Source organism: Sciurus carolinensis, chromosome 5 (genome assembly GCF_902686445.1).
Source record: "Sciurus carolinensis chromosome 5, mSciCar1.2, whole genome shotgun sequence".
Lineage (NCBI taxonomy): Eukaryota > Metazoa > Chordata > Mammalia > Rodentia > Sciuridae > Sciurus > Sciurus carolinensis.
Window position 1 is genome coordinate 131887088 of NC_062217.1, and position 27147 is coordinate 131914234.

The 27147-nt window shown below is 35.2% G+C and overlaps 1 pseudogene; it reads right to left on the reverse strand.

Moving 5' to 3' along the window:
- Window positions 1-17281: 17281 nt before the first annotated feature.
- LOC124985751 (poly(A) polymerase alpha-like) lies at window positions 17282-19370 on the reverse strand (annotated as a pseudogene).
- Window positions 19371-27147: the final 7777 nt, after the last annotated feature.

Genomic DNA, 27147 nt, shown 5'->3' on the forward strand with positions numbered 1-27147 from the left:
ATGAATAAACTAAAACTGGGAATCTGAGTAATACTGGTTTATTATATCAGTTTGTTAGTTTCCTGTTTATGATGGTGCACTATACTTTTGCAAAATGCTACCACTGGAGTAACTGGATAAAGGGTACCCAGAATTTCTGTGTAGTTGCTCTTATAGCTAAATGTGCCTCTACAATTAGCTCAATGCATTTTCAATTTAAAAACTGAAATGATAATTTTTAAAAATTTTACCTCTTGAAAGGGCCAGACAAATCCATTACGTGGGAGAGATTGAAGTAAGTGACTGCGTAGAGATTGGGAGAGAACAGTGGCACAAAGCAAGGTGTAAGATCTTGATCAGACTGCAAAGTATTCCCTTGATGAGCAGTTTGAAATAAAATGGTGTCAGAAAGTGTGCAAAATGTGGAGGGCTTCCACACATGAAATAGCTGGTGGGGTGAGCAAAGCCCAGGGGCATAGAGCATGGTTGGGTTCACATGCAGGGCTGGCCTGGTGTGTGGTGTCAGAGATCAAGAAGGTTGAGGTGGTCATCCACATTGAAGCATGCCTAGCTCGGTGAATCAGAGGTCACAGAGGTATAAGAAAATTGTTACATATTAGGAATGTAACAAATAAGCATAAGGATAATAGAAGTTCTATGTTCATCTGTTATAAAAGTAGCTACAAATATGAAAAAAGAAATGTAGAAATGGGGGGAAAAACTAAATTATGCCCCAAGGAATGGGATTGGAACTGAAGTTATCACTGGAAATGCATGACTTCCCATGTGCATATAGATAGAGAAAATGACTGTATCAGGACCTGGAAGCAGTGGTACTTGATTAGCAGTGACCCCATACAGTATCCAGATATTGGCTTCTAAGCATCATTCATCATTAAAAGGAACCAGGGCTCTGGAGAAATGTCTAATGCCACAAAGGGAAACTATAAGATGTTCTTGGAATACTTTTAATGTCAGAAAATAAGAATGTGCTCAATGAACAATTGAAACACTTCAAAAGGACAGAGGAGCCACTTTAAATAACCTCCACTTGGACAAATCATAATCAATATGTCTATCAAAATCAAGATAGTAATGAATTATAGTTTACTGACTAAAATAGTAATCCATGAGGACACATGCATATATAAAAATGTTGACATTTGTGAGAAATAGAATACTATCATAGCTTAAAGTTTCTCCCCCATAATATCCTATTAATCACAAAGTGCAAAAGCTTAAGTTTTTTAGTGAAGAATTCTGACAAATATCACTTTATCCAAGTGGAAATAATCAGTAATGGGACAAATTTAACTTTTTTTTTTTTTTTTTTTTTTTTACTAGACAGGCATTGATGAGAAGAACATCACATCACACGTGTGGAAGGAATCCTTGCCAAAATATAGAACTCCACTTTCATCAGAAGACTACCAATAAATAGAATGAAAACTGAGGACCATTCTAAAAACACCTGACCTATAATCTGTCAGGTGTTAAGGTATGGAAACTGAAGACTGAGGGATTGTTCCAGATGGAAGAGAATAAAAGAGACATATCAAGTAGATAATACCAATAATTATTAATTATAAAAAATCATTCACATAAGTAAATTATTGGGCAAGTCATAAAACTTGGTTGGGGCATGAAGTTTGGATAGCACAAAGGTTAATTTCCTAATATCATTTGTTTATTTTGGTTATGTAAGAGGACATTCTTGTGAAAAGTATGCAAAAAAACCTGGGGGATGATTAGGTATCAGATTATTAACACATACCCAAATGGTTCAGAAGAAAGAGTTCTTTATACTGAAATTATAGTTTTTGAAGCAATCAAAACCTTGTAAAGTAAAAATAAAAAAAAATCCAAATTAACAAAAATTACAAGTGGAATTACCGAAGGATGGTCTCAAGTTTACAGACAATTCATATTCACAAAACTCAAATCAGGATGGCCTCTTCTCACCATAACATGGCTAATTAATGTAAATCAGTCAAGATGTTTGCCTTACTTGCTGGGCCTGAGACTCTGATGCTTGGAAGAAAATCCCAGGTCTGGAAGAAGACAAAGCTCCTCATGAGTGGTTGCTTTTGTAAGCTGACTTGAGTCTCATAGGGTGCAATCATGCTAATATGCAGCCTTGGTTGATCTCTACTGCTCCTGCTGACACCACCATGGGGAACAGACAATCAAAATATTTACTCAAAACCAGGAAATCAACAGAGGTTATTGATACAAATGTCCATACTAGAAATAGGTGAGATTAGTTTTTTGACATTATCACATCTTGTCTTTGCTAGACTGATCATTTTTTTCTTTGTAAAATTTTATATATATATATATATATATATAGTACAAATATAAACATTTTATATATATAAAATTTTATATATCTATATAAAATTATATTATTATATATATTATATATATTATACTATTTATATATATAAAAATTTTATATATATAGTACAAATATAAACATTTTATATATATATAGTAGGAATATAAGCATTTGCCATAATATATCAAAATATATCAAAAACACTGCTATTATTCTGGTAACTTATACTTTAAACACACATTAGTTTGTGTTTATATTTTCTCATTATGTAGACACAGACAGGATATGTCAACTACCCAAATGGAAAACAAAAAAACTTTACCACGTTTTAATTTTCCTTTTCCTGAACATTTCTCAACAGAAAATTAATATCTTTTCTTATTCTCATGAGGATATTAATCATTACTTTTATAAATCTCCTGTATGTTCCACTAAATCTGCTTCTTTAGATGTTATTATGATTAATGATGTATTTCAACTTATTTCGAACACTGCAATTTTTGCTTTGTGTTTACCCACTCCTTCATGATGAAATAATCACTCTCCCTTTCTAACTTCTTTGTCAAAATTATCGAGCCAACTAAAATCAATGCTGATGTTTTTTCTCATTACTGATTTTGTGTCTCATATACAGTATTTGTATTTCTGAACACTTTATTTTGCAAGCAGGGTTTTTTGTTGTTGTTGTTTTTGCTTTCTTTTTTTCTATTTTTTTTTTTTTATTCACCATGGTAGAGAGAGATTCTCACTGCACAAATAGTTTTTAAATGTTCTAAAAGTATGTTTACTTTGACCCCTAATTTCAAAGCTCTTACTTGTATAAAATGCCAGATTCAAAATGTTTCTTTTAGTGTCTTTCATACTTTTTGCTGATTTTCAAAATATTGCTGCTAACAGTTCTAGTGCCAAGGTGATTTTGTTTTCTTTCTAAATTCTAATTTTTTTTCCTTTGGGGTATTTAAGAATTTCCTCTTTACTTTTGTAATTCTAAAATATCACCTGGCTTTTCTCAATGTTAAGCCACTTTACTCATCTACATCAGTTATCAGTGGGACTCTGCAGTCCAAAACAAGCATTTTCAATTGATGAAGAATGTTTCTTCAAATCTTGATTGTTTCATTCCCTCTCTGTTCTACATACATATTTTCCTTATTTCACACTCTCATTTGACTATGTTCTCTTTGGCCTCCAAGTCTCTTCATTTTATCATTTTCCATTTTTGACATCTTAGTTCAGACTTCTGGCTCCATAATTACCTCCTCAGCCAAAGCCATTCTAATATTTATCTACTATGATGATTTTAAAATGTGTTACAACCATATTTTAATTTACAGGGTTATGAATATTTTTATTTCTTCATATCAACATGTTCTGCTTTTGTGATTGTGATTTCCTGTTTTTCCCAAGAGTATATTCATCATGCCTAATTTTAATCTTCCTATTGTGCATCTACTAATGTTAACTGTTTGATGTTGTAATGATTATGATACACATTGTCTTATTTTTCTTTAACTTTTTATTTTCAAATAATTTTACATTTACAGAAAACATAGAAACTGCTCAAAAAATTCCCATTTTCCTTCAAACACTGTTAATGTCTGACAATAGCAATAGCAAAATGAACACCAGGAAATTGTCACAATATTGATCCAATGCTATTAATTATAAAAAACTTCATCAAACTCTACTAACTTCCACAGTAATTATTTTGTCTTGATTTAGCCGAGTGCCGTGTTGCATTGACTGTACTCTCAATGGCTCTTGAGGATGAGGCAGGAGTACTGTGAGTTAGTTCAAAGTCAGTCTTAGTAAAAGAGGTCCTAAGCAATTTAGTGAGGCCCTGTATCAAAAAAATAAAAATAAAAAAGGCTGGATGTGGCTCAGTGGTTAAACACCACTGGCTTCAATCCCTGGTACCAAAAATAAATAAAAAATAAACAAATCGATTTGATAACAACTGCATTTGTTATAACTCCCAATCTGTGGTGATTTCTCAATCTTTGGCTTTTGGGACTTAATAATTGCAGTTTATTTTGTATGCTCTCTCCCTCCATTTCTTCTTGTCTAATATTTTTACAATTACATCAAAGTTATCTATTTTGGTAATATTACAACAAAAGTGATGATTTTCCCTTCTTAGTGTAACCTCTGAAGGTGAACATGACAGCTCTCTGGCTCATTACTGCTCGTATAAACTTTGAGCATTTAATTTAGTTGCATCCTCTGTGCAGTTGTGACCTTTTCCTTTATGGCTAATAAGCATCTAATGGAGAATTTGTTTGAAACTATGTAAATATTCTGTGCCATATTTTTGCTCACTAGTTTTAGCATCCATTTATGAATTTTACTGGAAATAATTATAAATGCAGCATTTGCCTAATGGTTATTTTCTATTTTCACCATTCTTACACCTATAGTTTGGAATTCTATCAGGAAGAGTTATCTCTTCCCTTCCTTTTATTTTTTTTATTTATTGATTTTCTGCACCATTAAATTAGTTTTATATTGCTGTGCAACAAGTCATCACAAATTAGTGGCTTCAGATAACACTTGTAATCCAGGACTCAAAAGGCTGAGGCAGTTTTGAGGCCAGCCTCAGGAATTTAGTGAGGTCCTACGCAGTTTAGTGAGACCCTACTTCAAAATAAAAAATAAACAGGACTGGGAATGTGACTCAGTGGTAAAGCATCTCTGGTTTCAATCCCCAGTATCAGAAAACAACAACAAAACAAGCAATAACCACAGGTTATATCTTACAGTTGCCAGAGATCAGAGTATATTTACTTAGCAGGATCCTCTGCTCAAGTTTCACAAGGCTGTAGGCAAGGTTCAGGTTACATTCTAATTCTCATCTGGAGATTTTATACCAGAATAATTCATTTCTTAACTCGTTCCATTTGTCAGAAAAATCCATTTATTTGCACATGTGACTTCTACTCTCAGTCTGTGGTCAGTCCTTTTTTGCTGTTGTCTCTTCAAAACATCTGTAGCTCCTAAAGACTGTTGAATATCACTGTATATTGGTATAAAGATATCCTCTTCATTTTTTACAGCTGCATTCTATTTCAATGTATGGGCTAACTATATTTTATTAAATAGTTATCCTTCCATGGACATTTAGGTAACTTCCATTATTTTATAATTATGAACAGTGCTGCAATCATTAAATGTGCATATATATATATATATATATATATATATATATATATATATTTATTATTGGAGGTCCAACTCCAGAAAGGATGCTTGGAAATGGAATTAGAAAGTCAAAAGAAAGCAGAATACACAGTTTTGTTGGGTATGTTCAAATTCCCCCAATGCAGAGTTGTTATATTCCTATCAGGATTCCATGAAAAGCTTTTATTCCTCACAGCTTTGACAGCAAAATATGTTACATGCATTTTCTTTTTTAATTACCAAGCTGGTATATGAGATACAGTATCAGTATTTTAATTTGTATTTCTCTAACTGAAAAGTGTGTGGATATTTTCTATATGTTTAAGAGATAATTTTATACTTTTCCAAGAAATTTTTCTATCATATTTTTCTCTCTTTATTGAGTGAATCTCAATTTTTTTTTTGTTTTTTTTTTCACATAGGAATTTTTTTTTTATTTATTTTTTTACGTTTACATAGGGTAATGATGTTTATTTTTTCCCTTCCCCCCCACCCCTCCCACCCTTTTCTCTTTATACAGTCCTTCTTTCCTTCATTCTTACCGCTCTCCTTAGCCTAACTCTAAACCTAACCCAAAACCTAATGCTAACCCCTCCCACCCCCATTATATGTCCTCATCCGCTTATCAGCGAGATCATTCGTCCTTTAGTTTTTTGAGATTGGCTTATCTCACTTAGCATGATATTCTCCAATTTCGACCATTTGCCTACAAATGCCATAATTTTATCATTCTTCATTGCGGAGTAATATTCCATTGTATAAATATGCCACAGTTTCTTTATCCATTCATCAACTGAAGGGCATCTAGGTCGGTTCCACAATCTGGCTATGGTGAATTGAGCAGCAATGAACATTGATGTGGCTGTATCTCTGTAGTATGCTGATTTTAAGTCCTTTGGGTATAGACCAAGGAGTGGGATAGCTGGGTCAAATGGTGTTTCCATTCCAAGCTTTCTGAGGAATCTCCACACTGCTTTCCAGAGTGGCTGCACTAATTTGCAACCCCACCAGCAATGTATGAGTGTTCCTTTTTCACCACATCCTCGCCAACACCTATTGTTGCTTGTATTCTTGATAATCGCCATTCTAATTGGGGTGAGATGAAATCTTAGGGTAGTTTTGATTTGCATTTCTCTTATTACTAGGGATGTTGAACATTTTTTCATATATCTGTTGATTACTTGTACATCTTGTTCTGTGAAGTGTCTGTTCATTTCCTTAGCCCATTTGTTGATTGGATTATTTGTATTCTTCGTGTAGAGTTTTTTGAGTTCTTTATAGATTCTGGAAATTAGCGCTCTATCTGAGGTATGGTTGGCAAAAATATTCTCCCACTCTGTAGGCTCTCTCTTCACATTTCTGATAGTTTCCTTTGCTGAGAGAAAGCTTTTTAGTTTGAATCTATCCCAGTTGTTGATTCTTGCTTTTATTTCTTGTGCTATGGGAGTCCTGTTAAGGAAGTCTGATCCTAAGCCAACAAGTTGAAGATTTGGACCTACTTTTTCTTCTATAAGATGCAGGGTCTCTGGTCTGATTCCAAGGTCCTTGATCCATTTTGAGTTGAGTTTTGTGTAGGGTGAGAGATAGGGGTTTAATTTCATTCTATTGCATATGGTTTTCCAGTTTTCCCAGCACCATTTGTTGAAGAGGCTATCTTTTCTCCATTGCATATTGTTGGAACCTTTGTCTAGTATGAGAAAATTGTATTTATTTGGGTTTGTGTCCATGTCCTCTATTCTGTACCATTGATCTACCTGTCTATTTTGGAACCAATACCATGCCGTTTTTGTTACTATTGCTTTGTAGTAGAGTTGAAGATCTGGTATTGCAATACCCCCTGCTTCGCTCTTGCTACTGAGGATTGCTTTAGCTATTCTAGGTTTTTTATTCTTCCAGATGAATTTCATAATTGCTTTCTCTATTTCTGCAAGGTACATCATTGGGATTTTAATTGGAATTGCATTGAATCTGTATAGCACTTTAGGTAGTATAGCCATTTTGACGATATTAATTCTGCCTATCCAGGAACATGGGAGATCTTTCCATCTTCTAAGGTTTTCTTGAATTTCTTTCTTTAGTGTTCTGTAGTTCTCATTGTAGAGGTCTTTCACCTCTTTTGTGAGATTGATTCCCAAGTATTTTATTTTTTTCGATGCTATTGTGAATGGGGTAGTTTTCCTAATTTCTCTTTCTGAAGATTCATCACTTATGTATAAAAATGCATTGGATTTATGAGCATTGATCTTGTAACCTGCTACTTTACTGAATTCACTTATGAGTTCTAAAAGTTTTCTGGTGGAATTTCCAGGTTCCTCTAAATATATAATCATGTCATCAGCGAACAGGGATAGTTTGAGTTCTTCTTTTCCTATTCGTAACCCTTTAATTTCTTTGGTTTGTCTGATTGCTCTGGCTAGAGTCTCAAGGACGATGTTGAATAGAAGTGGTGAAAGAGGGCATCCCTGCCTTGTTCCAGTTTTTAGGGGAAACGCTTTCAGTTTTTCACCATTTAAAATGATATTAGCCATGGGCTTAGCGTAGATTGCCTTTATAATGTTTAGGAATGTTCCCACTACCCCAATTTTTTCTAGTGTTTTGAGCATGAAGCGATGCTGTATTTTATCGAATGCTTTTTCTGCATCTATTGAAATAATCATGTGATTCTTAACTTTAAGTCTGTTGATATGGTGAATGACATTTATTGATTTCCAAATGTTGAACCAACCTTGCATCCCTGGGATAAAACCCACTTGATCGTGGTGCACTATCTTTTTAATATATATTTGTATGCGATTTGCTAAAATTTTGTTTAGAATTTTTGCGTCGATGTTCATTAAGGATATTGGTCTGAAATTTTCCTTCCTCGATGTGTCTCTGTCTGGTTTAGGTATCAGGGTGATATTGGCTTCACAGAACGAGTTTGGGAGGGTTCCCTCCTCTTCTATTTCATGGAATAGTTTGAGGAATATTGGAATGAGCTCTTCTTTAAAGGTTTTGTAGAACTCGGCTGAGAACCCATCTGGTCCTGGACTTTTCTTTGTTGGTAGGCTTTTGATGACCTCTTCTATTTCATTGCTTGAAATTGGTTTATTTAGGTTGTGTATGTCCTCCTCGTTCAGTTTAGGTAATTCATATGTCTCTAGAAATTTGTTGATGTCTTCGAGGTTTTCTGTTTTGTTGGAGTATAGATTTTCGAAATAGCTTCTAATTATGTTTTGTATTTCACTCGTGTCTGTTGTGATGCTTCCTTGTTCATTCCGAATTTTAGTAATTTGAGTTTTCTCCCTCTTTCTCTTTGTTAGTGTGGCTAAGGGTTTATCAATTTTATTTATTTTTTCAAAGAACCAGCTATTTATTTTGTTAATTTTTCCAATTGTTTCTTTTGTTTCAATTTCGTTGATTTCGGCTCTGATTTTAACTATTTCCTGTCTTCTACTACTTTTGGTATTGGTCTGCTCTTCTTTTTCTAGTGCTTTGAGCTGTAGTGTTAAGTCGTTTATTTGTTGATTTCTACTTCTTTTTTTGAATGCACCCCATGAAATAAATCTTCCTCTAAGTACTGCTTTCATAGTGTCCCAGAGATTTTGATATGATGTGTCTTTGTTCTCGTTTACTTCTAAGAATTTTTTTATTTCCCTCCTGATGTCTTCTGTTATCCATTCATCATATAATAGTGTATTATTTAGTCTCCAAGTGTTGGAGAAGTTTCTGTTTTTTATTCTGTCATTTATTTCTAATTTCAATCCATTATGATCTGATAGAGTACAAGGTAGTATCTCTATCTTCTTGTATTTGCTAACAGTAGCTTTGTGGCATAAAATATGGTCTATTTTAGAGAAGGATCCATGTGCTGCTGAGAAGAAAGTGTACTCGTTCTTTGTTGGATGGTATATTCTATATATGTCTGTTAAGTCTAAATTGCTGATTGTGTTGTTGAGATCTATAGTTTCTGTGTTCAATTTTTGTTTGGACGATCTATCCAGTGGTGAGAGAGGTGTGTTAAAATCGCCTAGTATGATTGTGTTGTGGTCTATTTGATTTCTGGAATTGAGAAGGATTTGTTTGACGTACGTGGATGAGCCAATGTTTGGGGCATAGATATTTATGATTGTTAAGTCTTGCTGATTTATGCTTCCCTTAAGCAGCATGTAATGTCCTTCTTTATCCCTTCTGACTAGTTTTGGTTTGAAGTCCACATTATCTGAGATGAGTTTGGATACTCCAGCTTTTTTGCTGTGTCCGTGTGCATGGTATGTTTTTCCCCATCCTTTCACCTTTAGTCTATGGGTGTCTCTTTCTATGAGATGAGTCTCTTGCAGTCAGCATATTGTTGGATTTTTCTTTTTAATCCAATCTGCCAGTCTGTGTCTTTTGATTGATGAATTCAGGCCATTAACATTCAGGGTTATTATTGTGATATGATTTGTATTCCCAGTCAATTGACTCATATTTGTTTTTGACATGATTTGGTTTCTCCTTTATTTGGCTATTCCTTTAGGCTAGCGCCTCCTGTTGCTGATTTGCATCATTGTTTTTCATCTCTTCCTCATGGAATATTTTGCTGAGAATGTTCTGTAATGCTGGCTTTCTTTTTGTAAATTCCTTTAGCTTTTGTTTATCATGGAAGGATCTTATTTCATCGTCAAATTTGAAGGTAAGTTTTGCTGGGTATAAGATTCTTGGTTGGCATCCGTTTTCTTTCAGGGCTTGGTAAATGTTGTTCCAGGTCCTTCTGGCTTTTAGGGTCTGGATTGAAAAATCTGCTGATATTCTTATTGGTTTCCCTCTGAATGTAATTTGATTCTTTTCTCTCGCAGCCTTTAAAATTCTGTCTTTATTTTGTATGTTAGGTATTTTCATAATAATGTGCCTTGGTGTGGGTCTGTTGTAATTTTGTATGTTTGGAGTTCTATAAGCCTCTTGTATTTGGTTTTCCATTTCATTCTTCAGATTTGGGAAATTTTCTGATATTATTTCATTGAATAGATTGTTCATTCCTTTGGTTTGTTTCTCTAAGCCTTCCTCAATCCCAATAATTCTTAAATTTGGCCTTTTCATGATATCCCATAATTCTTGTAGATTCTGTTCATGATTTCTTACCATCTTTTCTGTTTGACCAACTTTGCTTTCAAGATTAAATAATTTGTCTTCAATGTCTGAGGTTCTGTCTTCCAGGTGCTCCATTCTATTGGTTATGCTTTCTATGGAGTTTTTAACTTGGTTTATTGTTTCCTTCATTTCAAGTATTTCAGTTTGTTTTTTTTTTAGTATCTCTAACTCTTTATTGAAATGATCTCTTGCTTCCCGTATTTGCTCTTTTAACTGTTGATTGGTGCGATCATTTAATGCCTGCATTTGCTCTTTCATCTCCTCCTTCAATGCCTGCATTTGCTCTTTCATCTCCTCATTAGCTTCCCTAATCGTTTTAATTACGTACATTCTGAACTCCCTTTCTGACATTTCTTCTGCTGTGCTATCATTGGGTTTTATTGATGTAGTATCTAGGTTTGTTTGGGACATTTTCTTCCCTTGTTTTCTCATATTGGTCATTTGTCAGTGGGACCCTGAGATATTGCAGTTTTCCGCTATTGGCTTATAGTGTCCCGGTAGATTTCCAGTGTATCACCTCCCAGCTTTCAGTAGCCTGATGTCTTGGAGGAATCTGATAAAGCAGCGTATCCGAAGAAAACTGCCCCTAGCCCCCTACTGGTTCCACGATTTGGAACTGGCTCTGTGCTGAAATGCTCTCACTGTGGGCCTGTACCTTGCAGTTGGCCGTGTGGGAGGAGCTTACTGCCGGAGTGTGGAAGGCTACCTTGGGAAGACTCTAGCTGCCCTGCCCGGCTCCGATAAGCCACCTCTATCTGGGCCTGCCCCCCGGGCCAAGCTTTACCCAGTGGGCAGACCCACCCGTGGCTCTATTTCAGTCCGAGTCTCTCAATGCCTCCCCTTCTTAACTCCTGCGTTCTGGAGCAACAGGGGGTGCAGTCTCCCTCTAGGCCGCCATCTTGGATCGCCCCGAGAAAAGAGCCTGCAGCCGGAGTGGGCAGAGCCACCTGAAGAGGTCTCTGGCTGCCCTGCCCTGATCCTAGAGGCTGTTTGCGGATCGAGGCTCTCCGTTGGTTCGGGGGCTTGTGGCTGGTTCTATGTAGAAAGTCTCTCACTGGGCGATCAGCTCCGAGAAGCTAGCCTTGAACGGCACCTCCCACCGCAGGGGTCCAGACTACTTGGGGAAGTCTCTGGCTGCCCTGTCTGGACCCTGAATCTGCTTGCGTGCCAGAGTACCCTGAGCTGCACTGACTCCGGGACTCGGAGCTTGTTCTGGTCAGAAAGACTCTCACTAGCGGGCCAGTTCCGTTCCGAGAACCTGGAGAAGCTGGCTGTGTGTGAATCTCAGTTTTTAAGATTTTTTTTTAATATTAGGAATATTAGCACTTTGAGAATATTTTATCTAAGTTTGTCAGTTCTCTAACTTTGTTCATGGAGATTTTTGTCATGAAATTTTAAAATTTTTATTCATTTCAAATATTTTTTTTTTAAAAAAACTGTCTTTGAACTTTGAATCACACTTAGAAAGTTATTCCTCTCACCAAATTTAAGGAGTAAGTAACTCATGTTTACTTTTAACATACTAGAACTGGGTATGTTACATTTGGATCCTTGCCTTAAAATTTACTCTTGGCAACAGCACAGGAACTGGATCTATTTTATTCTTTTCATTCCCCACCAAATAGATATACCCTTGTTCCAATAAATTTTTAAAACTAAAAATGTGAATTTTGCTGCTGTAAACATGGGTATGCATGAATCACTATAGTGTGTTGACCTAAACTCCTAAGGACAGATACCTAGGAGTAGGATAGCAGAGTCATATGGCAGTTGCATTCACAGTCTTTTGAAGAAATTCCATGCTGATTTCCATAATGGTTGTACTAATTTACAATCCCACCAACAAAGACATCATATATAATTTGTGATTTTTTGTGACTATATAGAATTTTTAGCATGTTTTTAAGGTTCATCAGTGTTGTAAAATGCACAGTATTTCTTCCTGGTATGGCCACATATTTCGTTGTATGAATGCACCATATTTTGTTTATGCATATTTCCAGTGATGGACATTTGGTTGGTTTCCACATTTTGGCACTTGTGAATTATGCTGCTATAATATTTATGTATAAAATTTTTGTGTGCACATATATTTTCAATTCTCTTGACCATATGTATAGTCTTTGGAAAACGTTCATTAGGATATTTTGACCATTTTAAAACTAGGTATTTCATGTTTTTATTATTGAGCCTTAAATGTTTCTATATATTCTAGAAGCAAATCTTTTATTAGGTACATGATTCACAAATATCTTATTCCATTCTGTGAGTTGCCTTTTCACTTTCTTAATGGTGTCCTTTGAAGTACATTTTTAACTTTGCTGAAGTAGAGTTTATCAGTTGTTTTTGTTTTCTGAGCATAGTGCATTACACCTGAGAATCCTTTGCCAAATCCAAGGATATGAAGATTTACCCCATGCTTAAGACTTTATAGTTTTACATTTTATATTTAGGCATTTAATCCATTACAATTAATTTGTGCTTATTGTATAAGGTGGGGACTTAACTTCCTTCTTTTGCATGTGAGCATCTAATTGTCACAATTTTTTGAAAAGATGATTCTTTGTAGTCTTCACATATTTACATATATGTTATATTTTTATATGTAATATAAAATATGTATTATATGTTTATGTGAATATATAAAGAGATTTTATACATGTGTGTGTATATATATATATATATATATATATATATATATATATATATAAAAACACAGCAAGAGCGAAGCAGGGGGTATTGCAATACCAGATCTTCAACTCTACTACAAAGCAATAGTAACAAAAACGGCATGGTATTGGTACCAAAATAGACAGGTAGATCAATGGTACAGAATAGAGGACATGGACACAAACCCAAATAAATACAATTTTCTCATACTAGACAAAGGTTCCAAAAATATGCAATGGAGAAAAGATAGCCTCTTCAACAAATGGTGCTGGGAAAACTGGAAAACCATATGCAATAGAATGAAATTAAACCCCTATCTCTCACCCTACACAAAACTCAACTCAAAATGGATCAAGGACCTCAGAATCAGACCAGAGACCCTGCATCTTATAGAAGAAAAAGTAGGTCCAAATCTTCAACTTGTTGGCTCAGGATCAGATTTCCTTAACAGGACTCCCATAGCACAAGAAATAAAAGCAAGAATCAACAACTGGGATAGATTCAAACTTAAAAGCTTTCTCTCAGCAAAGGAAACTATCAGAAATGTGAAGAGAGAGCCTACAGAGTGGGAGAATATTTTTGCCAACCATACCTCAGATAGAGCGCTAATTTCCAGAATCTATAAAGAACTCAAAAAACTCTACACGAAGAATACAAATAATCCAATCAACAAATGGGCTAAGGAAATGAACAGACACTTCACAGAAGAAGATGTACAAGTAATCAACAGATATATGAAAAAATGTTCAACATCCCTAGTAATAAGGGAAATGCAAATCAAAACTACCCTAAGATTTCATCTCACCCCAATTAGAATGGCGATTATCAAGAATACAAGCAACAATAGGTGTTGGCGAGGATGTGGTGAAAAAGGAACACTCATACATTGCTGGTGGGGTTGCAAATTAGTGCAGCCACTCTGGAAAGCAGTATGGAGTTTCCTCAGAAAGCTTGGAATGGAACCACCATTTGACCCAGCTATCCCACTCCTTGTCCTATACCCAAAGGACTTAAAATCAGCATACTACAGAGATACAGCCATGTCAATATTCATTGCTGCTCAATTCACCATAGCCAGAGTGTGGAACCAACCTAGATGCCCTTCAGTTGATGAATGGATAAAGAAACTGTGGCATATATATACAATGGAATATTACTCTGCAATGAAGAATGATAAAATTATGGCATTTGCAGGCAAGTGGATGAAATTGGAGAATATCATGCTAAGTGAGATAAGCCAATCTCAAAAAACTAAAGGATGAATGATCTCGCTGATAAGCGGATCAGGACATATAATGGGGGGTGGGAGGGGCTAGCATTAGGTTTAGGGTTAGGTTTAGAGTTAGGCTAAGGAGAGCGGCAAGAATGAAGGAAAGAAGGGCTGTGTAGAGGGAAAAGAGGGGTGGGAGGGGTGGGGGGAGGGGAAAAATAAAATAAACATCATTACCCTATGTAAATGTAAAAAAATAAAAAAATAAAAATAAATAAAATAAAATTAAAAAAAAAAAAAAAAAGAATAACAGCTGAATTTGAGCCCAAGTCCACCTTGATGCAAAGTTCATTGTACTGCACCAAGAACCCCAGGCAGTGGGTCCTGAAGGAACGCCCAATGAGAATACTGCTGGCGAAATCCAGGCAAGCCACTGAGCCAGAATTTACAAGGACACTGAGAGGTGGGGGTTGGGAGAATCTGCCGTAAAAGCTGTTACTCTTTATCTAGGCCTTATTAGGCATTCAGAATAAAAGCTGATTGTTAACCAAAAAAAAAATAAAATAAAATAAAATAAAAAAAAATAAAAAATAAAATAAAAACACTGTATGTTTGTGTATGAACATTCTACTTTTTTATTTCTCTTGGAAATCATGACTAAATCAATTTCTGTTCCTAGTTTTTCTGTGTGTCTGTTTTCACTGTAAAAGGAAAACTACTAATTTGAGTCTTCAACTTTGTTTTCTTGTGAAAAAAGTAAAGTCTTATAAATGTGGTCGATTTTTTAAATTAACTTTTTTATTTTCTTGTGCCTATTTTATTAATAACCATTCTAATCTTTATTGATTTCCTTCATTTTTATTCCTTTAGGTTTAGTTATTCCTTCTTTATCCACTACCTAATGTATTGATCCCTTTGTTAACTAAGCATTTATAGCTATGAATTTCCCCCTAAATTCTGAAGAATTTAATACATTTTGATATCATGTCTCAATTTTTATTAATTTCAAAAATAATTCAAAATTCCTAATTTCTTCTGTGACTCATTGATTATTCAGGAGTGTTTTGTTTAATTTTCACATATTTATGAACTTCCCAATTCATCTTCTGTTAGGTCTTAATTTTATGCCATTGTAGCTACAGAATATATGTAGCATTATTTTTGTATCTTCAAATATTTTTTGCTGTTTTCTAAAATCTTATTGCATTTTTAATGGAGAAGTACATTATCTGTTTACAAAATAGCTCTTAAAAAACATGAGTACAGATACTAAAAGACAGCAACCTCCAGTCATGAGACACTACATGTATCACGTGAAGACAATAGTCTGATTTCCAGGTTATAAAAAGCAGAATTAAAGAGTCACTACCCAGAAAAGGTCCAGGTTTCCAGCCTGGCAAAACTTGGATGCTTACATGAAATGTTTAATATACTAATATTTCCCCCAATGTGTAAACAAAATGACAAGATGAAGTCTGTGTCTGAAAATTTCAGCTTACCACTGAAGGTATGCAAAACACATGGACACCTTATACACTTCACTGGTTCATTAACCATCTCTTTTCTTAGGTGGTAGAAGGAAGAGCAAGGTGATTGTGCAGAGAAAGAATGTGGGAAGTAGAAATACTGTACACTGGACTTTATAAATTCTTGGTAGAAAGAAAACCTCAATTAATGCATAGCCTAAAGGAGAAAGACTACAGTCCAACTTCTTCAGAAAATTAATTCAGATGGATAGGAGAAGAATTTAAGTAATTGCAGTTCAACATGAATAATGCACATGTGGTAGAATGGAGTACAGTGGAGGATTCATGACACATGCTCACAAGAAAAAATTTGGGGATTTGCTTTGTCCAGATTAAGAAACAGTAAGTTTATGATCATTTGGCATCCCTCATACTTCATAAAGATGGATGTTTGTTGCTCAGTTATGAGAAAATGTTTTCTTTAAAGGAAGGAAATTTCTGATCTTTTGATAGAATAAAAAAAAATTAATAAATGAGTAGAAAGCTGATTGATTAGAGGTCAAGTGCTTGCTAGACATGTTCATCAAAATGTTTCTGTATGTGGAATTTACTGACAAACTTTGATAAAACAGTTAAAAATCAAAATATGGAAAACAATGCCTTTTTTCCCCACATGTTGAAAACTGAAAATCAATTTACTATAGACAGAGAAGATCTGTGGAATGTATGAAATTCCTCTTATTTAGAGATCAAATGGCCATCTAAAATGGATATCATGTTTCATAGACGTTATGTTTAGTCACCCTAAAGTTTTAGCAATAGGACCAAATGTTAGTGCTCTGTGCCATGTAGTAACAGGGTCATTTGTTTCACACCATAACTTAGGAAAATACTGGCTTTTTAGTTTTTTGTGAAATAAGCTCCACTTTGTTCACACAAGCAACAGGACAGTAGAGGAACCTTTAATAGCTTTTGAAATTTGTTTTGAAGACAATATATTGAAGGCAAAAATATAGAGCTTCAGTAAGCTCAAAGAAATGTATTTGTTGGCTGATCACTGATTTATACACACTATAAAATGATTCTATAAGTAAAATCAACATGCCACTTCTTAATCATAACCCCACTAAAAACAAGTATTTTATAATTATTCCTTCAATATCAAATGTATACCCTAGAGTTGACATTTCATTTTCAGGGTTGCTGCTATCTCATAGGAACCAAACTAGATGTACTTTTGTCATTTCTCTGAAGTGTAACAATATACCACTGTACAGTTTGATTATTAATGGTAAAGGAAATTCTTTAGGAAAAAACAGAAATCCATCAGGCTCAAAATCCAAAATTAGTTCTAATTTCTAATAAAAAATACATAAAAGTACAGTTTATTACATGTACTGAAGCGATTTTCATATCCACTTCAAACATCATGCTGTTTAGTGTTTATCTATAATCTGTATCTGTGAAAGACTGAATATCATAGGGGAGAACAACACTGAGATTTTCAGACTTTTCTTTTTTTTTTAAACTCTAACACAATCACTCACATAATGGAAAAATTTTTTTCTTATCATGATTTTTATGGGGGTGCCAAAGATTATTGGGGATTCACATGAGCCAAGTGTAACAAATTCATTCTTCTCCAAACTTCAAACCAGGATTCAGATTTTTATTCCACCAAGCCCAACCATTCTAGGCGTTGTTTTTCCACTGGTGCATTTGCTAGAATTAAAGAATAATTCGTGTAATTTTGAAAGATATTTGGAGTTTCAAATAATTTGGACTACTCTGTAATGTTACTTAGGACAATTTCATCTGTGATAGAAAGACATTTTAAAAAATTCTCAACTGTGATCCACCATGTGAAATGGACACATTGTGTGTAGAGTTTTGTTGTGAGTATGCTGGTGTAATTATAGACATAAGATGGTACCTATTACTGGGGTTTACCCTTGTGTCCCATACATGCAAAATAAGATTGCATTCTTCAGGCTGTTTCAACAGCACTAGACTTGACCATTCCCATTTAGAAAATACTAAGAAAAAAAGGTTTTTTTATACAACAGTGGATGCTATTACATTTGGATAAAGCTGGAAAGTTCTTGCTACTAGTATAGCTCAGGAACTACCATCAAGGAAACCTAATATCTTGGAATGGATGTTGTAACATTTGGTCCATAGTTTGATAGCTCTCCGACCTAACATGAAACTGTCAATATCTGGTACTAGAGTAAAATTTTTTGAGTTAACCTTGCAACCATTAAGACTTCTTATGCATTGTATGCTTATAATTTTTAAGTAGACTGTCATCTCATAGGTACATGTCTTTCCATGTCTCCTGGAGTAGTCTACAGGGATAATGTTTCAAATAAAATGTTAATCCCAATCCATTGAAACAAGTTTAATAACTGATAGAAATGTTTCTTCAACAACTCTTAAATCTTTTGCTTCTTCATGTAATCTCAATTTATCATAGAACGAAGTGAGAAACACACACCAATTAAGATGTTTTGGTGCAACACACAATGCATCCATATCAGCATCTTTTGTATGTACTTCTAATCTGTAAATGTTGTGCCCAAAGGCTTGAGACCCCACAAGGACCACCAGAGACCACGATCAATGCAAGCAGCAAAGAGTCATTTATTAGCGAGTTCGAACCCGGTCCTCTGCATCCTTAATCAACGACGCTAGGAGAGGCCCCGAGCCCTCGTCAGCAGGGTTTTTATAAGGAAAAGCAAGCAGTTTTACAGTGTTCTTCTAATTGGCTAACATTCGAACAGCTAAACCTCCCCTGGTTGGGTCCGGTCAATCTATTTGATTTTCATTGGGTCCGGCCAGAACTGGACGGTCCTAGAGGAAGAAGAGGGGAGGGAACAGGTGAACTATTCAGGAGCTGAGTCGGGGCTAGGCCCTGCTCTCGTCCTTGACGGATAAGGTCTCCAGGCAACTGCACATTCCTCGGACAAATATCTCTTAACAACCTTGGTAAGCACAGGGGCCCAGCAGTCCTGTTTGTCCTTGAGACAGTTAGCAGCACAGATACCACCCTGCTCTCAACATAAAATCCAAATGTAAATGATTTTTTCCTCCAACATTTTAATTTGCAGATCACAGAAGACTAAAAGTCACTAAGCTCAGTTCAGTTTTTCTTGCTTTCAAATTAACTTGCATTCACTGATCTATCTTACCCACTCTTTCATCAGCTTATTTAATTTTCCCCAAATTAAAATCCTGTGCTGCAGTCCTTTCTTCTCTTAAAAAATCTCAAGGGCTTCAGGGTCTCAATTAGTTTCTGTGTAAGAATGCAGTCAGTCTCTTTGGGGGTTGCTAAACTGGTAGAATTAAGGTCAGAGGGCTTCTGTGGCAGTTGTTTGTTGTGATCCCACAGCCACCCGCAACCCCTATTCCAACCCGGCATAAAGGCTGGGCTGCCATTCTGAACACAATCTCCTAGAGTGTTGAAGGGTCAGCTCCAACCCACTCCTACCTTTGCCCAGGGATTTCACCATGTCTCCTCTTGCCTCTTTGTCCTAATAGGGTTCCTAAGTAATACCACAGCAACATTCTAGCTGTATTTTAATTCATTAAAGTTTGTTTTGTGTGTTGGTAAATGTTCTGTCACAGAGAATGTGCTCTGTGTGCACAAGAACTACCACCATACTGTTGCTCAAGATGAAGTGTACGTTTTGAGGTCTGTCTCATCTAGATAGTAGATAGCCCTCTACTGTATGATTCCTGTTTTTTTTTTTAAATTTGTCGTTGAAACTGACATATCAAAGCCTCAATCTTATGACTTGTCTATTTCTCCCTTCATTTCTCTTAGAATACTGAATGGATTTTGTGTTCTATACTACTAATTTCATATATTTTTATAGTTGCTTAAGCTTCCTAACAGATTGAACATTTAAAAAATAAATTTTATTGTGAAAGATGTTATGGTATACAGATAATAAAAAAATTACTATAGTGAAGCAAATGAACATACCCATCATTTCGCATGGTTATCTTTTCTGTTGTTGCCTATTTGTTTTAGGGACTAAAATTCATCAATTTAGCATACCGTATACTCTACAAGTATACAGTATACTCTACAAGTTAATTAGCTTTATTAATGTTTTTGCTTTCATGTGAATTCAAATAATCCTCTGTTGTCACTTGTCAGCCTGATGAAATCCCTTCACCATTTTTTTTTTTCCCATAAGCCAACTAGAATTCTCTCAATTTCATTCTTGGAAAATCTTCATTCGTCTCTTTATTATGAAAAATATCTTTGTTTGAAATAGAGTTTTTTTTTTTTTTTTTTTTTTTTTTGGTGTGTGGTGCTGGGGATTGAACCCAGGACCTTGCGCTTATAAGGCAGGCACTCTACCAACTGAGCCATATCCCCAGCCCTGAAATACAGTTCTTGATCATACTTTTCTCTTTGAGTTCTTTGAGCTCTTTAGGTTTGCTGTACTGTCACATTTGGCATCAACTATTTCTGTTAAGAAGTTAGACATTGATCTTACTGGGGCTTCCTTGTAACTAAAACATGATTTTTCTTTTGTTTTCAAGATTTTTCTCCTTGTCTTCAATTTCTATTATTTTCACTCTGACATGTCTGTGGGTCTCTTTGAAATTTATCAAGAGTCCTATATTTAATTACATTATTTACTATGTACCCAAATTTGTTATTTCTCAATAAATTTGGGAAGGTTGCAGTTATTTCTTTCAATACTTTTTTTTGGGCTTTCTCTCCAATCCTCTGGTATTCTCATTATGTGTATGTTGATGTGTTTAATGGTGTCTACATTTTCCATGTTTCTCTCAAGTTATTTTCATTTTCTTTATTTTTTTCCCTGTATCTTCCATTTAAATAATCTGCTTTGATCTACAAGTATGCTAATTCTTTCATTTGCTAGTTCGTCGCCTATTAAGTCACTCTGGTGTTTGTTTTTCTTCATTCATTATATTTTTTCTATCTGTCGATGTTCTCTATTCAATGTGACATTGTAATGACACTTTACTTCTTTAATCAAGCTTTCCTTTTGTTCTGTAAATATAATTTTAGTGGCTCATTTAAAATGTTTTCCTGTTAAAACCAACATCTGTTCTTGAAGGCAGTTTCTGTTGCCTACTCCAGGGTATGGACCATTTGTCATATGTGCATGCCTCATTGGGAATGGCTGAACATTGTATACAATATATTGTTGCATCTCTGGATATTCCCCTTACCCAGGGCTTGTTATTATTATGTGATTTTTTACCTTTTTAGAGACTGGCTGGATAATTTTAGTGAAAGTATTTCCTTCCCCAGTGCTATGTCTCAGATTGTTGTTCCTTAAGGAGGTACAACTTTGAGAATAGCCAGTTACCTATGGTTGTATGTTCATTAAATCCATGAATTTCCTTCTAATTTTCTACATCTTAAGATTCAGTTTTTTGTTAAGTTTCTTAGGGTGATAATGTTCTACACTCTATGTTAGATGAAATTTCTTCTTTACATTAGGTAGTTCTTAAAAACTATTGGTCTTATCACCTGCCTCTTTTTTGTTTTGTTTTGTTTTGTTTGTTTTTTTAAATTTAGAAATACATGTTTTATTAAAAGCTAGATTAATACTTATACAGCCTCAGATATCCATCTGAAATGAAACAACTTCTATCAGTTCAATGACAACTCTTTAAATTTTCAGTAGCAAAAGCTATTCCATGAATGTTTCAGCCTTAGTGCTGAAATCTATTTTTTTAAATTTATTTTTATTGTAAACAAATGGGATACAAGTTGTTTCTCTGCTTGTACATGGAGTAAAGGCATACCATTGGTGTAATCATATATTTACATAGGGTAATGTTGTTTGATTCATTCTGTTTTTTCCCTCCCCCCCCACTCCTCCCACCCCTCTTTTCCCTCTATACAGTCCCTCCTTCCTCCATTCTTGTCCCCTCCCACCCCCATTATGAGTCATCATTCGCTTATCAGTAAGATCATTCGTCCTTTGGTTTTTTGAGATTACAAGCAACAATAGATGTTGGTGAGGATGTGGGGAAAAAGGTACACTCATACATTGCTGGTGTGGTTGCAAATTAGTGCGGCCACTCTAGAAAGCAGTGTGGAGATTCCTCAGAAAGCTTGGAATGGAGTCACCATTTGACTCAGCTATCCCACTCCTTCGCCTATACCCAAAGGACTTAAAATCAGCATACTACAGAGATGCAGCAACATTAATGTTCATAGCAGTTCAATTCACAATAGCCAGATTGTGGAACCAACCTAGATGTCCTTCAATTGATGAATGGATAAAGAAACTGTGGTACATATATATACAATGGAATATTATTCAGCCATAAAGAATAATAAAATCATGGCATTTGCAGGCAAATGGATGAAATTGGAGAACATCATGCTAAATGAGATGTCAATCTCAAAAAACCAAAGGATGAATAGCCTGCCTCTTACTCTACCCGAGGAAAAACCACTGACCAGGGTCCTGGGGTAGTGGATGGACATGAAGACAATGGCACATTTCTCTTTGAGTGGCACTCCATTATAATAACCGCCCTTAGTGGTAGGGTGTTCTTGGCTTACTTCTCTTGACGTGAAACTGTAGGAAGGCCTTTGTGGTTCCAGTATTCTCAGTGGGCTGATACAAAGATAGTCTCTGTTCCATGAGTAGACATGGAAGTAGGCTGGGCAGAAGGTATCCACAGGCTATGGACCACACTTACCTAGGATGTAACCAAAGAAACACATCTAGGGTCAGGATGATAAATGCTCGAAAACAACTCATCACAGTAAGAAAGTTATCTGGTCAGGCATGGTGACATATGCTTGTAATCCCAGCAACGTGGAAGGCTGAGGCAAGTTCAAAGTATCTCAAGTTCAAAACCAGCCTCAGTAACTTAGCAAGGCCCTTAGCAACTTAGCAAGACCCTGTTTGAAATAAAACATAAAAAGGGGCTGGGATATGTCTCAGTTAAGCACCTCTGGGATCAATTCCTGTACCAAAAATGAGAAAAAAGACCTATGTACATATATGAATATACCTCAGTGAATCTCACTATCATGTACATCCATAAGAAATTAATATTTTTAAAAAATGGGTAAATGGCAGAGAGATCAATAGAAGGAAGTGAGCAGTGGGTTAGGAGAGGATGGAGAAGGAGAGATTCTGTTTTCTGAATTAGAATAAGATATATTTCATCCTTGTATAATTATTTCAAAATGGACTCTACTCTCATGTATAACTAAAAAGAACCAATAAAAAGAAGAATAAAGAAAAAAATAAAGCCCTCTGATTCAGATATGTGAGTAGAAAGTGTTCTGTGTTCTCTGTTATAGCAATCTGGAGTTGATTTTCTGTCTTACCAAGGTAGGATAGGGTTGGGAAGGAAAGGTCTTGGTTCAAATCCCACAGATTTACTTTCTTCCAAATTTTCTTAAATTTTCATGGATAGATATTTCTTCCCACAGACTCACTTTCTTCCAAATTTTCTTAAATTTTCATGGATAGATGTTTCTTTGTTTGTTGTTTGCCTATAAGGCCATTTTCAAAGACTTGTGTTTACTTATTTTAAGATAAATTTTATCAGTCTTAGTAGGGAATGATCAGTAGAGCTCTTCACAATGTCATGCAGGAAATTAATCTCTAGTAATTGATTTTCGATGGTGTTTTTATATCCTGCCGTCTTGTACACTGCTTTTATCATTTAAACTTATTTTTATGGCTTATTTAGGATTTTCGGGAAAATATAGTTAACTTTACTCATTATTTGTCATTGTTATGTGTCTAATTTTTCTTGTCTAATTGCATCAACTAGTACCTCTCATAAAATGTCGAAGAGTAGAAGACAGTAGACATCCTTGCATTGTTTCTCACCATTATATAAGTAGCTGCAGTGTTTCTGCATTAAGTAAGGTACTGGGTTTATGATGAGTATACATCAGGTTTTATCAGTCAATCAGTTTTAAAGCATACAATTTCTCATTGAATTTCCCAAATATTAAAGATGATGGTGATTTGATGACACTGATAATGATTTATTGACTTACTGATTTTTAAAATTTATTCTGTGTGTTCAAAAATATATCCTATGTGGTATGAGTGCATTGACATTTATTGACATATGTTTGACTTTCTTTTTTTATTATTTTTATTTGGCTTTTAATTTTTTACAGAATGCATTTTGATTCATTGTACACAAATGGGGTACATAATTTCATTTCTATGGTTGTACACAATGCAGATTCATACCATTCATGTAATCATACATGTACATAGGGCAATGATGTTTGTCTCATTCCACCATTTTCCCTCTCATTTTCTTCTACATATTCTAAAGTTCCCCCATTATTCTCTCATTCCCCACCCCCAGCCCCATTATATATCATCCTCCACTTATCAGGGAAAACATCCGGCCTTTGGTTTTTTGGGCTTGGCTTATTTCACTTAGCATGATATTCTCCAATTCCATCCATTTATTTGCAAATGCCATAATATTATTCTTCTTTATGGGTGAATAGTATTCCATTGTGTATATATACAAGAATTTCTTTATCTATTCATCTGTTGAAGGGCATCTAGGTTGGTTCCACAATCTAGCTATTGTGAACTGAGCTGCTATAAACATTGATGTGGCTGTGTTACTGTAGTTTGCTGATTTTAGGTCCTTTGGATATAAACCAAGGAGTGGGATAACTGGGTCAAAAGGTGGGTCCATTCCAAGTTTTATAATAGATGTTGGCATGGATGTGGGGAAAAAGGCACACTTTTACATTGCTGGTGGAGTTGCAAATTGGTGCAGCCACTCTGGAAAGCAGTATGTTTGACTTTCTTTATGGTGCCTCTTGATAAATTTTCAGTGTGAACTTAAAAAGAATTTATTTTCTGTTTTTGTTATATGAAGTGGTTTATAAATATTGTTGATATTGTTCAAGCTTTCTATGGTCTTATTTATTTGTTTGGTCTAGGAGGTATTCAGGAAGTTGGTAGTATTTATATTTCATAGTGTAATATTGAAATTTTCTATTTCTCTTTTCCACTTACTAGTGTTTTCTTCATACACATTTTGTTTTATATTCACAAAATTTGAAGATGTTTTGTCTCATTTTGCTTTGTGGCAGTGAAGGAATTATGATTTATTTAAGTGAGAAGAAAATAGCAGAGAGGGAATCAAACAGATTTAGGATTTTTTTGGGGGGGTGGGTACCAGGGATTGAACTGAGGGACAATCCACCACTGAGTCACATCACCAACCACATTTTGTATTTTTTTAGAGACAGGGTCTCATTGAATTGCTTAGCTCCTTGCTTTTGCTTAGGCTGGCTTTGAACTCTCCATCGTCCTGCCTCAACCTCCAGAGCCACTGGGATTACAGGCATGCAACACCGTGCCCAGCTAGGATTTAGGATTTTTATGTCCATTCTTACGTGAATTTTTATTGTTTAAAAAATGAATCTCAGAGTCTACAGAGTGGAAGAAAATCTTTACCCCACACACCTCAGATAGAGCATGAATCCCCAGGATACATAAGAAACTCATAAAACTTAACACCAAAAAAAATGAATAACCTAATTAATATTTAGGCTGAGGAACTGAACAGACACTTTACAGAAGAAGAAATACAATTGATCAAGAAATACATGAAAAAATGTTCAACATCTCTAACAATTAGAGAAATTCAAGTCAAAACTACTCTAAGACTTCACCTCACTCCAGTCAAAATGGCAATTATCAAGAATACAAGCAACAGTAAATGTTGACAAGGATGTAGGGAAAAGGTACACTCATACATTGCTGGTGGGACTGCAAATTGGTGCAACCATTATGGAAAGCAGTATGGAGATTCCTCAGAAAAGTTGGAATGGAACCACCATTTGACCCAGTTATCCTACTCCTTAGTTTATATCCAAAGGACTTAAAACCAGTTTACTACAATGACATAGCCACATCAATGTTTATAGCAGCTCAATTCACAATAGTTAAACTATGGAACCAACCAAGATGCCTTTCAACAGATGAATGGATAAAGAAAATGTGGTACATATACACAATGGAATATTACTCAGCCTTAAAGAAGAATGAAATTATGGCATTTGCCATTCAATGAGTGGAACTGGAGAATGTTATGCTAAGCAAAATAAACTAATCCCAAAGAACCAAAGTCTGAATATTTTCTCTGATATGCAGATGCTAATTCACAATGGAGGGGCTAGGGAAGAATAGAGGTACTTGGGTTGGATTAGACAGAGAGGAGTGAAAGGGAGGTGAGGGGGTATGAGGGTAGGAAGGATAGAATGAATTGATTATTATTACCTTATGTGCATGTATGATTAAACAACCAGTGTAATTCTACATCATGTACAATCAGAAAAAGTGAGAAGTTATGGTCCATTTATGTATGATGCATTCTACAGTCATGCATAACTAATTTGAACAAATATTTAAAAGGCTGAAAAAAATGGCTCTCCTTTTACAGGCAATATTTTGCCTCTGAAATTTACTTTGTCCTATATGAATCTAGTCATTCCATCGGTCTTTGGGTTTGTGTTAGCATAATATAATTTTAGCATTCATTTACTTGGTGCCTATATATTGTTATGTAAGTGACATATAACAATCTGATATTTGCCCCTTAAATGAGGGGTTTAGGCCATTGATCTTGCGTACGGTTGTTGATTTAGTTCTGTTTAAACACACCACATTGTGACATATTTTTTACTTTTCTGACCCAGATTCTATCATCTGTTTTCACAACATATCCATTGTATGATGGTCCTTGTCTCTGTCACCACCCTAGATACAGGTGGCACCACCTTTCTCCTGTAGTCTTTCTTATCCTCCTAACATGAATTTCTTGCCTACAAAACCTTTTTCCCTATGCACAGTTATATATCTCATCACATCCCTCACTCAGCAAAATCATTACATGGCCTTCTCTCACAATCGAATTGGAAGTCATTATTTACTCTAAAAAGCCATACATGCTCTTGTCCCTGACGATCTATGCAACCTCATTTTCTATAAATGTTCTTATTCGTTCTGCTTCAACCACACTATCTTTCATCCTTTTCATCACACACTACAAAAAAATGTAAATCCTTTATTTCAAGTTTTTACATCCATAATTCCTTCTGCCTTCCCCCAGATGTTTTTCTTGCTTACTCTCTTATTTTGTTTATATATTTTCTCAGATGTCTTCTCTTCAGGAAATCTTTC